The 12831-nt window shown below is 35.6% G+C and overlaps 1 pseudogene; it reads left to right on the top strand.

Annotated features, from left to right (window-relative positions):
* The first annotated feature begins 11987 nt into the window (after positions 1-11987).
* LOC114223554 (mitochondrial import inner membrane translocase subunit Tim23 pseudogene) lies at positions 11988-12619 on the top strand (annotated as a pseudogene).
* The last annotated feature ends 212 nt before the right edge of the window (positions 12620-12831 follow it).

Genomic DNA, 12831 nt, shown 5'->3' with positions numbered 1-12831 from the left:
CATTAATAATAGAGCAGAAAATGCAGCCCCACATAACAATTCTTCTTCCTTCTTTAGGGAAGGGATAAAATGAAGGCAGCAGAGGGAGATTTTCTTTTCTTTTCTTTTCTTTTTTAAGATTTTATTTATTTATTTGGGGGAGAGAGAGAGAGTACAAGCAGGGGGAGCTGCAGGCAGAGGGAGAAACAGGCTTCCCGCTGGGATCCGGATGCGGGATTCGATTCCAGGATCCTGGGATCATGACCTGAGCCAAAAGCAGACACTTAACTGACTGAGACAACCAGGCATCCCAGGGGGAGATTTTCTTAAATATAAGACATAAACATGGCTGTGGAGACGGAGTGTGTGACTTACAACAACTTGGATGCATTCAGTGCCATCTTGGTTTGGAGGTTGGTTAGGGAGTAGATATTTGTGAGTACAGTAGCACAGGAATTTCCTCACACCTCATTGATCAGATCCCTAACACCATGTAACTCTATCAGATCAGCAGCACTCTCAAATAGCACAAAGGCTATTATAATTGCAATTGAATTGGAGCTCTCTGATGAATTCCCCTAAAATTTTGAAGGAGAGAATTCCACCTGAATCAAAATAGTATCTATTTGAAACACAAACTCTAACAGACAATTCATCTAGAAGCTGCAAATGCTCAGCAAAAGATGGAGTTAATTAACTTGGCTTTATATGCAACAAAGGTAGCTAAAGTGAATAATTCAGGCCCTCAAATAAATATCAATTTCTTATACTAGAAGAACTTACTAGCTTTCCCATATGTTATGCCAAAACCTAGCTAAGAGTGTATCTACCTCCTTATGCTTCCATCTTTTTGCCTTTCCTCACTCCCCACTTTTCTTGCCAACATTTTCAACTAATGTTTATAACTGCCTTAATTCCCCCATAAACTAAAAATGTAATAAGACACTGCAAAATATATTCTTTCTTTAGTGATGTATTGGGTGGAGCAGGGTTTGATATTCTCAGTCAGCCGTTTATAGCCAGAATTATGAAAGCCATTTTTGGCACTAGATTGAAGGAATGATAAATGGGGGCAGGGACATGCTAAACAGAAAAGCGATTTCTCCCATATGAAGACTTTGCTATTTTAGTCATAAATAGCCTGACTAAAATTATACCACATATTAGGAAAATGACGAATGAATTAGTGAAAATGTTTGGTTTTTTAATATTTCATTTTTCCACCATTATTATCATTTATTTATTTGTGAGGTGATGACAGCTACTTGGCTTAATCAAGCTATTAGAAAAGACAGAGTTCCTGCCCTAACAATTTCCTACGAAAGTGCACAAAATCAGGAAGTGAGATATAGTTTGGTTTAAATAGGGATGAAGTCTTTTTTTTTCTTTTAGAAGTTCAAAATTCCTGCTAATTTTTTTTAACTTAAGGGAGGGGGTGATTGATGTCCCCCCTCAGAAAAAGACTTCTGATAATAAGTAATTTTTAGCAGAAATCTGATATTATGAAGGAAAGAAACTTGATTTGATTATTATATGATCACAGAAAGCATTACAATATTGGATGTGCCTAATTCATATATATCTATTTTATGTTACTAGACAATGATATCAACAAACCATCTTTTCTTAAGATTTATTTATTTATTTGAGAGAGAGAGAGAGGGAGAGAAGGAGTATGCACGGGGGGAGGGGCAGAGAGAGAGAGACTCTTCAAGCTGACTCCCCACTGAGCATGGAGCCTGACTGACATGGGGGCTGACGGGGCCGGGGGGCCCCTCGGGGGCTAGATCCCAAGACCCATGAGATCATGACCTGAACTGAAACCAAGAGTAAGACGCTTAACCAATTGAGCCACCCAGGCGCCCCTCGACATCTTCTGATCAAGAATATCAAATGGAAAAAAGAAAAGAAAGAGCAGTTTAAAAATAAACACAAATTTTGCCACATAAATAAAAATATAGAAGCCACAACTCTCAGTCTGATAATCTGTCTATGACTTATGTTGTTTTAAAGACCAAAAGGAACTACTGTGTTACCAATAATTTTTCATTATGTCGTTTATGGAGAAAAAAAAAGAGACACAGCTTTTTCTTGGCCTTTCCCAAAAAGTCTTTTGACGAAAAACTTGAGATATACCGTTATCATTCCTGTGGAAAATGGAATACCCTGAAATTGTGCTTTTGAATTTGCTTCCAATTAACAGTGATTGATTGTATGCATATTTGATAAATCGCTTTTGGGTTAGAGACAAAATAAACATTGATGCTTCAAAACCGAAGCACAGATGGGAAATAAAGCCAGAAAAGACAGCTTCCAAACTTTTTCGTATAGCACTTGACATATGTTTTAAAAGATTTTTATCACCCTGCTTTCAAAGTTTTGTAGGCATGGGATGCATTTTCCTTTTCTTAGTTTACACAAGAGGTTACCTATCTTTTCAGTTATAGAGTCTAAGAAAACCTTAGAAAATTCTTGTGCAAAGACGTTCCATTTTGGTCTACTGCATTTTTCTTTGGCAAACTTTTGCAGCTCATCAGCATTACATAGTATGGCAGTCTCCAAAGCCCTGGCTGCCAGCAGGACAACAGGAAATATCCACCACAATAAAAAAGTTTATAGTGTCTAAAAACATTTTCCAGGGGCAGAAAAACTGATCTTCTCAACAGGCAAATTTAAAACACTTCACGGTTAGAAAAAAACTACGCTTCACTTTTTCTCATAATTTTTTCAAACAGCTCTAGTTGAAAGATAGCCCATACATTCAAAGAAAATCAGCAGTTATGGTAAACCACATGACTTTGTTTCTTCTGAGGATGAAAGCATTTCAGAGTGAAAAACCAGAAAAGCTGATGACTAAAAATAAGTTTACATACATATTTCTTTGATAAAATAGAGCTTTTGTAGTTATAAACTACTCCTGTGTGCGGTCTCACCATTAAAATGTTGTCATTATTTTTTTTTTTTTCTTATTCTCTCCAGGGTATATTTAAGGTAACCCAATTGCAGGTGTACATTAAAAAACTCTATTTTTTATTTCCTCTAATTTTCAGATTTATAGACATCTACAAGATGAATTTGAGCAGCCAGATAAATAAAAGTATTCTTTTAAGAAAGTTTAATAGTTACATCCAATAGAAAGCAGGATCTGCCAGGAAGAGAGGCCCTTAATCTGTTTCCCAGCCAAAGGAAAACATCACCAGTAAAAAGTATTCCCAGACCAGCGAGAACAAAGTTCTTCATTCACAAAGCCAAAGACGCCAAGGACAACCAGAATGTTTATTGAAATCCAAGGAATAGCTTTGATTGCAAAATGTTCAATCTCTCTAAGTGGAACTAAAATGTACTTTGTGGATAGTTGCAATTTATTGAAATCAGGAAGAGATGCATATACTCATTATCCTTTCATGAAATTTCTTTGTATACCTCCACATTTAATTTTAAAGTAGACTATGTTCTATACAACAAACTCCTGTTTTTGTGTTGTTTTTATTCATAAAATCACGCCCTTTGGCAAACCACTTCAGAAATATGTCACATTAAAACTCTGTTCTAATCCAACACTTGTTTCTTTCTGTTAAAATTTTCTTGTTTTTCAAGGCTACTTAATGGATATTAAAGTATATATTTTCTCACAAAAAAAAGAGAAAAAAAATGCCAGAGAATACCTGGCAAAATATGCTCAAGTGAACAGGTGAAGTTTAACTCTATCAGTTAAGTGTGATGCACAGGATGGAAAAGATGATCAGAATCTGTTGAGAGCTTTAAATGCCTTTTCAAGAAGCTTGGATTTGCCCCACAGGTGATACAATAGCATTATTCAGGCTTTTGTGTTTTTTGATTGTGGATGGAGTGTTGAGAAAGTGTTGGGTAGGAGATAATATGCTCAGGTCTAACTTTAGCAAGAGCATATGATAACAAAGTGATGAATGGGCAAGAGGGCAAAAAGTCTAGAATCGTGGATAATGGTTTAAAAAATTACTTTTCCTACAGTACCCGAGTTAAAAACTACTGAAATCCTGAAATCAAGAGGATGGAAATTGATGAGGTATTGTGATTTCTTGAAAGTAGAGTTTGAAGCAAAAGAGATGAGAAGGATTTTAACTCAGGGATTTGGAGGAGGTGTTAAACTAATAATTGATACAGGAAATATGGGAAGACAAACTGGCGTAGAGAAAATTTACGAAGTCTGAGAAGTACATTTCAGTTAATATGATCAGTAGTAATTATCTGTTGGAAGAAAAACATAAAGCAGCCTGTAAGTTGTTATGGCCTTCTTGTTACTTCTTCCAAAATGAGAGACTAACCTACCACAATGGGCACAAAATGGCAAAGCAATGAAATCTGAGAGATTTTCAGTCACAGGAACTTGAAGACAGAGTTACACAGAAAGCCTAATGCACCCTTGTGAATATATCCAGTTTGGAAATAATTTTGTAATATTAAGTATATGTCATTCTTCCTCTTCGAAGGAGCCAGTTATAAACCATATATTTCAATTTAGCATGAAGAAAAGTTTTATGACAAAATACTAAGAGGTAGAAAACATTCAAAATGAGACAGAAAGGGTTAAAACAATAAATAGACCCTATTAACAGATGACAACTGATAGACCAGAGTATGTTATTTGTATTTTGTTGCATAGAATGACTGACTAAATTAACGCTTTAAATTCTCATTTCATTGTATTGCAGAACATCTTCTGAGCTAGTCTTAAAAATGTTCAGATATGTATTGCAACTGAAGCAGAAAGAAACTAATCCAGGCTGCTTCATGTTGGTTGGTATGAGGGCAGGTCAGAGTCAATCTTTGGATGTACATTAAAGTGCTTGGCATACTGTCACCTATTAGTTATTTACTAGCTATGACAAGCATAACCAAGATCAAAAACTCTGAATCCATTATTGCCATAGATTTCCCATTCCAGACACTCAAGAAAGTTACATGCAAATCAGACAAAACCAACAGCTGCATTAGAGTTCCTCAATTAGCCCTTTCTGATCACCTGAAATAGTATATGTGTGAACTGCAACAGCTCTTTTTTCATCAACTATGAGCCTAGGTCTCTGGCATTCTTTTCCTGCTGGCTCCCCTCCACCTCTTGTTTGGCCTCTCAAGTCTGAAGCCAATCTGCTTAAAGAAAAATTGATTTAAGAGGAGTCCAAAGAACTGACTTCAAAAAATAAACGTCTTGAAGAAATCCCAAGACTTTGGCAAATGGATGCGAAAATCTTCAGCTTCTCTTTCATGGTTGAAAACGAACTCTCAACTAACTCTTAACCCTGCCAGGTTGTTCCTTAACACATCCCAGCATCATGATATAATAACATCCTTAGCTTTGACTTTGAATATTTGTACTTCTCTTCTTTATCATTTTTACAATTTGGGATAGGGTTTGAAGAGGCAGGTGGCAAGCTTCCTATTGTAATGGTAATATCCCTCTGTTGATGCTCATTAAATTTACTTTATAAATTGAAACTTTTTAACAAATTAATGAGCAACCTGAGAAAGTCATTTTACTATGAATTTTAACATCATTGCTAGAACTCAGATTATCTTAAACATACAAACCATTGGAAAAGGCCCCAATGACTCAAGACACCTGGTCTGTGTTTCTACCTTTTTTAAAGCAATATGATATTTTCTGAAGCTCTATTATGTCATATGTATATAGCCTATATCTCTTTTGGAATTTTATCTCTACTTTACAATTGCTGGACCTCAAACTCCTGCAAAGTTCTCATTTTGAAGACACTTCTAAAGAATTCTCATATGACTTCATAAAAAAGTCTGATGATGTATTACTTTGGGCTTTTTTTCCTCCCACTTCTGGGTCCCCTGTTGTTGTACCATTTATACACTCTCATCACACACTGAGAAGTGCACTGTCTTGAGGTTACTGCCACCATATTTCTGTAAGCTGCTTCTGTTTTCTGCCTTTCCCTGTCAACTCTCATGATTTTCTACCAAGAACTATATCCAATTATCTTTGCTTTCTAGCAGGTGTCACCATATCCTGTTGAATACCACTGCTAATCCTACTCTGATCTTGAGGAGCCCTTATGATAGAATGTCCTCCGGCAAAGCGATCAGTTACTTTCTCCATTTGTCCTTCAGATGTTCTTTCAAAGTGGTTCTAAGGCTGCATATCTTGTTCTCTAATAACTAAGGACATGTCGGGGAAACCACCATTTTAACCCCATGCAAAAATTTTATGATTGCCTCTCTTCCTTTCTCATCATTCTCTTAAGATATGAGTACCTGGGATACTAAGCCAAGAAACAAGTCTGAGTGAAGCCCACCTCGCCCAGCAGCACCTATCCATTACAATAATAAACTTTATACGTGCTAAAAATTTAATCTTCACAACTCCATTGGGAAGATACCATTTTGGTTACCACTCTAAAGAGATGGTGGTGTACAGATGAGGAAACTAAGGCTAAAAAAAGTAACTCCCCAAATCATCCAATGTTTAACTGATAGATCCTGGATTTAAATCCAATCAGTCCTATTGCTGACTGAAAGCTTTAACTATCATATGTTACCCTACTATCTGCTGCCCAATACAAAAAGTCCCAGCAAGAGTAGGTAACATAGGGAAAATGCAGGAAGATAATTGAATAACGGTAAGTTACTCTGTCCTCACGAGAAAGACCTGTAGCTCTGAGAACAGATAGGAGGCTTTATATCAGTCACAAGTGAGGGAAAATTGTCACCTACGAGACAGGGTTGATAGCTATGTGATTTTGGATATTAGACAGGGAACAAGAGAGATGTTTAATTAGTAGAAGCAGCATGGATGGAAGACATTAGATCTCAGAACAGAAGAGCAGTTTTGTTAAAAGAAATGACAGAGCAAATAAAAAATATATATATTATTACTTCCCTAAGGCGCATAATTTCCTTCCTCCTATAATTAGCCTTGGACTAGTCAATAATCCCAGTTTTTAATTCAGGGAGATACACAAACTGAAAACCACAGTTGCATACTTTTAAGTAAAAATATTTGTCAATAAAATATCATATGTGAATTGTGTAAGACTGTGAATTGTGTAAGACTGATGAATCATAGACCTGTACCTCTGAAACAAATAATACATTATTTGTTAAAAAAAAAAAAAAAAGAAGAAGATAGTAGGAAGGGAAAAATGAAGGGGGGGAAATGGGAGGGGGAGATGAACCATGAGAAACTGTGAACTCTGAGAAACAAACTGAGGGTTCTCGAGGGGAGGGGGTGGGAAGATGGGTTAGCCTGGTGATGGGTATTAAAGAGGGCACATATTGAATGGAGCACTTGGTGTTATACACAATCAATGAATCATGGAACACTACATCAAAAAAATTAAAAAATCATATGGGCACTGTTAACTGAAGTCTTTCTCCTGACTATATAATTGTTCATAGGAGAGAGTCTGTTTCATTCAAATAATTGCTTAAAAGAAACAATTGAAAGAATGACCGATAAATCTAAGAGTAGTGAACTAGGAAATGTTGATTCTCATTTGCCAACTTTGAGAGACAAAGCTAAGTTACTGTTACCTATATATATTCACTTCTTAGATAACAAATTTTCATGTCTAGAATCTGTTAAATATCACAGCTGACTATTTTTTCAATACCCATTGAAAATGTAGAAGGGATGTAGATGTGTAGACACTGTTATTATTTTAGAAAACTAAAGGCTCATATTCAAAATATTACTGCCCTAATTAATACATGGTATGTACAAGACGGTAAAGTGGCCAGAGACTATATCATAATGGGCAGATAAAATCAATATTTATATATTTTCATGGGTATTTAATGGAAAGAAACAGAAGAAGAACAGAAATTCTGGTGTTGGCAACCAATACAATTTAGAAATTCATTCCAACTATTTGTAACTTGAAAATCAGACTTAATTAAAACACTATTCTGAGGGGAAATATAAATATGTCTATTGGAATGAATAAGTGAAAAAAAGACAGTAGTCATGTGCAAAAAAATGTCACACCCCAGAGTGAACAAAATTAGGGAGTATTAAATGTCAATATTAAAGCTGAAGACAAAGACAGAAATAAATTTTCTTTAATCAAAGAAAAAGGAATAACTTATTTTCGTATAACTAAATAAATTCAAATGATAGGCTAAAGTCAATTAAATCTAAAACTGAAATAATACAAGAAGGAATAATAATCTTAATCTGAAATAAAGAATTTCTAAATATCCTTCCATATTGAAATATCATTTGTTTTTTGTTATAGTTGGAGCTGAAAATTATCTGGCTATGAATGCATTTATCTATTCATTATGTAAAGAAATACATAATGAGATATGTTAAAAGGACTCTACCAGGTACTAGAGATAAAATAATGGAAAAGACTACACCCCATCTGTAAGAAGCTTATAGTTTAATAGCGCATTTCAAAACCTGTGTTCTACATAGAACTAATTCTGAGAAAAATTAATGACAAATATTTTGAAAATATAGTGTTCCATCATCAAATAAATTCGGAATTATTGCTTTCACTCCCTCTCTTATATATTTTCTGATATGTCAATCAGCATCTTCTTTAGGAGTTAAGTTTTAAAAAGCAAAAATGAGAATACTCAAAATGATCCTTAAAAGTCCCCTAAATCTTCTAGAGGATACAACATACATGGCTAAATTTATAGCTCATGTTGGAGGAAAATATATAGTCTAAATCTATTTCATTGTTTTGTTGGTAGAGGATCACATGAAATGTTTGGCTTGAATTTAGAAGCCAAATTGTGTTGAAAATGTGTATCTTTAAACATTAGTTTCATATGCAACATGGCCAGATGCTCCCATGAAAAATGAGTAGCAATTTAAACCAGTTCAGCCAAAAGCAAATTCCTATCTCCTACCTCAATTTTATTTTGGATAAATGGAGAGGATCAGTAGGCAGAATCACCTACAATATTTATGCCTTCTTTTTTCTTATATTTGTTTTTATGGTTGTTGTTTTACTTTCTTGTTTATCTACTTTAAATTGTTGAAATCTTGCAAGTTGCATATTTAATGAGACTTCCCTTTAATGAGAACTATTTCTCCTTGCTTAACATGATGTTTTAAGATTTTACTTGACCATGGAATTCATGTATGTGTGTACAGCACTTATTATTCTTAGAAATGGTGTCCCACAGAACTCAGTTACCTGGATGAACAAAGCCACTGTATTTAATGAGCAACATGAATTTGCTGAAAAATAGTGGGAGAGAAAAGAAAAGCTAGGTTTTATATTTACTCCTAATTATAAATAATTTTAATACTCTTTGTGTTACTTTGAAGTCCACAATTCACTGATACAAATATAGCCAGCTGATTTTGACAGAGGTGTAAAGGCAATTCAATGTAGAAAAAATTATCTTTACCATAAAGGATGGTAGAAAAATTGGACAATCACTTGAGAGGGCAGAACTTCAACATATACCTTATACAAAAAATTAACTCATAAAGGATCATAAACCTAAATATAAAATGTAGAACTCCTTAATTTTTAGAATAAAACATGGAAGAAAAATCTCTATGAAGTTAGATTTGGCAGTGAGTTTTAGATATAACATCAAACATGTGATCCATAAAAGACAAAAAAAATGATAAAACATTACATTATAAAAATGTAAGACTTTTGGTGTTTAAAACTACTGTTAAGAAAATGAAAAGATTATGCACAGACTGGGAGAAAATATTTACAACTCATATATTCTATAAAAGAGTTTTTTATCCAGAATAAATATAAAAAATAACACTTAAAACTCAACAGCAAGAACACAAATAATATATTTTAAAAGGAAAGTACCAAAATCTAAAAGATCTTTTACCAAAAATACAGAGATACTAAAAAAACATATGAAAAGATACTCAATATTAGGTAAATGTCAGTAGGTAAATCCTCATTAAGACCATAAAGATAAAATCATTAAAAAAATTTGAAAAGTGACAATATGTCCTACTGATGAAGATATAGAGCAATAAAAATTCTCATTCATCAACGGCAGAAATGCAAAATGGTAAAGCCATTTTGGAAACAGTAAGTTACTCTAAAATTAAACATGCAGTGATTGTATGACCCAGCCATCACATTCCTTGTATTTACTCAAATGAACTGAAATTTTATGTTCACAAAAAAGCCTATGTGCAAATGGTCCTAACTGCTTTAATTATAATTGTCAAAAACCGGAAACAACCAAGAAATACTTAAAGAAGGTAATGGAAAAACAAACAATGATACATCCATACCTTGGAATAATACTCAGCAATAAAAAGGAATAATTATTTACTCATTCAAGGACATGAATGAATCTTGAATGCATTTTTGTAAAAGAAAGATGCCAGGCCATTAGCTAATGACTGACTGGTACAGAAAAATGAAAGCCAGGCTTCCACACCATGAGTTGGGACAACTGTGGAAGCAAAATTTTTACTCTGGAGCTCTCCTGAGGGATTAGTCTGTGGCTAGGACTTTGCCCAAAATCTTGTTCTTACGTGGATTTTACCCCTTCCTTTTCCTGCCTCCTTTTGTTCATTTCTAGATTTGCTCCTGAGAATACTTCTTTAATAAATCATATATATATACAAATCCTTGTCTCAGTATCTGCTTCTAAGACAGTAAAATGAACTGAATTTAGAAGCTCTCTCTAAAAGTTCCTTACTGTTTTACTTACTGAAATTGAAGTCCACAGAGCATTCATTCCTTTGCAGCTCTTAACTATAGTTAACAATTAAGAGGCTTTATCCAAAACATTTAGCATATTTTTTGAAAAAATGTAACTTAAAGATTGTTAGCAAATATAGACAAAAAGTAATTTTTGTTTTAAAACAACTAAATTTGTTCCTTAATTTGATAATTCCAAGCATGTAATTAATGATCCTTCAAACTTGAAAATGGGAAAAAAAATCATAAAGAAGTTTTTGCAATTCTTCAATATGAACTCCTAGATTCCAAAGCAGTAGATATCCTTTCTGATTTTCATGCAGGATAATGAGGTTATAAACAACAATGGAAAATACATGAAACTTAGGCAAGAAGCAGTGAAAATAAGGGTAAATATGCCCAACCTGTCCATTTAGTTTTATTTTCCCTAATATTGCTTTAAATGATCATATGTAATTTATATTAATTTATTTTAATACTTATTATTGGTTTATATTTATTTAAAATACAAAATAATTTGTATATGTAAATTGGTTTGATAAATATTCAGGTAGTTTTAATATGGAATGGAATTGAATGAGACATAAAATATTTTATTTTTAAAGATTTTATTTATTTACTTGAGAGAGAGAGAGCTCACACAAGCAAGGGGAAGGGGCAGAGGCAAAGAGAGAAGCAGAGTCCCCGCTGAGCAGGAAGCCCCACATAGGGCTGGATCCCAGGACCCTGGTATCATGACCTGAGCTGAAGGCAGACGCTAAACGGACAGAGATACCCAGGCACCCCTAAAATATTTTAGACAAAGTGATGAAAACTATGACATTTAGTCTATAAGCAAGCTAGCAATAACTACTGTTTGATGGCATAGATTAAGCGATATTAACAAACCTCAGCAAATAATTATTGGTGTGAAATCTAGGCACATTGTTTCTCAACGTGTCATCCTGGGAAAAAATATGAATCTGGTGTTTGAACAGAGATTCTGATTCTGCCTGTCTTTTGTGGAGCTGTGATGTCCGCATTCATATCAAGTACTGTGGCTGATTTTTGTGCATTCTACCGGTGAAAATCCAAATACATCTGTGTTGACAATTTAATTCTTCTTCAGTTAAGACCACTGTCATACCAAGTAAAAGAATCCTTATGGTTATCTACATGAGTTGAGAAAACCTTGTTCCTTCCCAGAAGGTCGCCGTGTTAAAGAGGCAGTGGTAACGCGGGTCTCCCTGCTGTTTCTGGGGAGCAGCGGCGGAGCAGACGAATCCAGCCTGAGGCGGCGGTGAGGAGCGGACCGGCAGTTTGCTGCCACACCATGGAGAGCGGCAGGGGCCGCGGGGGGGGGGGGGGGGGGGGATGGGGTGAGGGGCGGGAAGCGGGAACAAAACCACCCGGGGGTTGGCCAGCTTTTCTGGAGCGGGCCGGGCAGGTTTCTCGCCCGGGGATTTGGCCAGCGCCCCGGGGACTGGTACGAACCCTCTGTCTCCGTATTTAAATGTGGATACATGATTTCTCGTTCAGGATACAGATGAGTTTATCTTATCGATGGAGCTAATAAAACTCGGGGCAGATTTGACCTGGACTTCTTTACCATTGGAGGATGTTGTATGACAGGGGCGGCATTTGGGGCAATGAACGCTCTACGGCTAGGATTGAAGGAAACCCAGTACATGTCCTGGTCCAAACCAAGAAACGTACAGATTTTGAACATGGTAACTAGGCAAGGGGCACTTTGGGCTAATACTGTAGGTTCTCTGGCTTTGCTCTGTAGTGCATTTGGTGTCATCACCGAGAAAACACGAGGTGCAGAAGATGATCTTAACAGGATAGCAGCTAGAACCATGACAGGCATGTTGTATCAATGTCCAGGCGGTCTTCGAGGGGTAGCACGAGGTGGTATAGCAGGACTAATAATGCTTACCAGCCTCTACGCACCATATAATTACAGGGAGCACATGAAAGGCTCCTGACTCCAACAGTCACTCTGAGGATTTTGACACCTTAGGAGTGGAGGACACTTTAGTAGTCATCCAGATGAATTTATATGTCAGTCTGGAGTTACTCTTTCTTCCTACAATTAGTTTGAAAAATTGGAGATTCCAGTTTGCTGTGGTGAAGATCATGGGTTGACCAGGACTGGCATTCCTTCTAGCCAGAGTTGAAGCCAGAACCCTCTGGTAGCTGAGTAATGTGGTTCTCC

The sequence above is a fragment of the Eumetopias jubatus genome, unplaced genomic scaffold, assembly GCF_037043125.1.
Source record: "Eumetopias jubatus isolate StellerSeaLion01/CBP00866 unplaced genomic scaffold, mEumJub1_p1.0 scaffold_4, whole genome shotgun sequence".
Taxonomy (NCBI): domain Eukaryota; kingdom Metazoa; phylum Chordata; class Mammalia; order Carnivora; family Otariidae; genus Eumetopias; species Eumetopias jubatus.
This window is presented reverse-complemented; position numbering and strand designations above follow the sequence as displayed.